This window comes from Meriones unguiculatus, chromosome 17 (genome assembly GCF_030254825.1).
Source record: "Meriones unguiculatus strain TT.TT164.6M chromosome 17, Bangor_MerUng_6.1, whole genome shotgun sequence".
NCBI lineage: Eukaryota > Metazoa > Chordata > Mammalia > Rodentia > Muridae > Meriones > Meriones unguiculatus.
The window spans coordinates 91,849,812-91,851,567 of record NC_083364.1 but is presented as its reverse complement, the minus strand read 5'-3'; positions in this window follow the sequence as shown (position 1 = coordinate 91,851,567).

Here is a 1,756-nt window from a genome sequence, read left to right as displayed (position 1 = left end):
AAAATGGGGTTTATTTGCACACTGGAAAAAAAAAATTCAACCATAAAGAAGACTGAAATAATAACATTTTCCAGAAAGGGGATGAAACTGGAATTTTCATGTAAAAAAAAAAAAAAAGCCAGTCCCTGAAAGACGAATGTGGCATGTTTTCTCTCTCAGTTGTGGTTCCTAGATTTCTATATAGGTACTTAAAGCTGAGAGAGAGAGAGAGAGAGAGAGAGAGAGAGAGAGAGAGAGGAAAGAGTGAAGCTGGAGACCTAAGTCAGGGTAGGCTCCTGGGAGGACATGAGGGGCTTAAGCAGAGACTCTTTAGTAGCAGAGGCCATAGACACGGAAGATGGCACCCTCTAACTAGACTAGTCTCCTGGCAGAGGGAGGGGAACACCAACCCACCCACAAACGTTTTGACCCATGGTTTTCCCTGCCTGCAAGATGTGCAGGGGTAAAGCTAGGGCACAGACTGAGGGAATGCCCAGCCAATGCCTGGCCCAACCAAAGGCCCACCTTATTGGAGAGTGCCAACCCTGACACTGGATGCTGGGCTTGTCCTCTGAGAGGCTCTACCCAGTGGCACCTCAAAACATGCTGAGACTCAGGGCCAAACACTGGGCGATGCATAGGAGTTTTGTGGAAAAGGGGGAGGAAAGGGAAAAGGAACTGGAATTAACAGGAACTCCACAAGAAAACCAGTAAAGCCTACTAACCAGGGCCAGTTGCTGAGACTGAATATCAATCAAGGACCATCATGAACTGGACAAGGCCCCCTGCAGAGATGTAGCCGATGGGCAGCTCAGGCCTCACGTGGGTCCTCTAGTAAGCGAATTGGGGACTGCATCAGACAGGGACTCACTTGCTAGGTTTTTGGTCACTTCTCCCGGGCAGGTCTGCCTTGCCAGGGCACAGGGGACATGCTCAGGCCTGATGCAACTTGATGAGATGGGGTGGATGGGAAAGGAAAAAGGGGAGGGGAGGGAGGATGAGACTGAGAGGGGAGGGGCTACAACAAGGATGTAAAGTGAATAAAAAAGTAGAAGTGTAGCCGTCTAGGAGACAAAGAGATAAGAGGGAGAAGGGGAGGGCAGGAGAGCACGAGCAGAGCGCGCTCAGTGTGCAATACACACTTGCCTGAAAATATCTTTATGTAGCATGGTCCCACGTGTAGTTAGCATACTGGTGACAAACTTTATTAATACAGGTTCCACCCGACCCGTTAACCTCACTTCCGGATGTTCAGCGAAAGGAATCCTAAGCAGGGCAGTGAGGAGCGTCTGCTCCCTACTGTTCACCACTGTGCCGTCCACCATGGTGATGAGGTGGACACAGCCCAGACCCAGCGCTGGCAGCAGGCTGTCGGGCCCGGGTGGACCAGGAGCGAGCCACCGGTCCTCTCGCACCTTGCCTCTCCCTGCCGCTTTGGAAGGCTCAGCGTGCCGCCGTTGGCTTTTGATTGCTGTTCAGGGGAAGTTGTTTCCCCTGGAGAGGCTTTCTCTGAGCTAACCTGACTTCCTTTACTTAACCAGGGAAGACAAACACCTGGTTGAAAGAGCGAATTGGATGTGAACAAGATCCTGTCCAATTCTCATTTCTTATTTTGCAGGAAGCCCTCGCCCTCAGAACACTGCCTCTGAGTGGGGTTTGTCGGTTTATGAGGTTTATTTTGGCGCTCGCTGTCAGATTAATGCTGAGCACAGCTCTTTTCGAGTGTGCCAATTCATCCATCACCGAGTTTGAATTTGACTTTGCTTAAGTGAAGTTC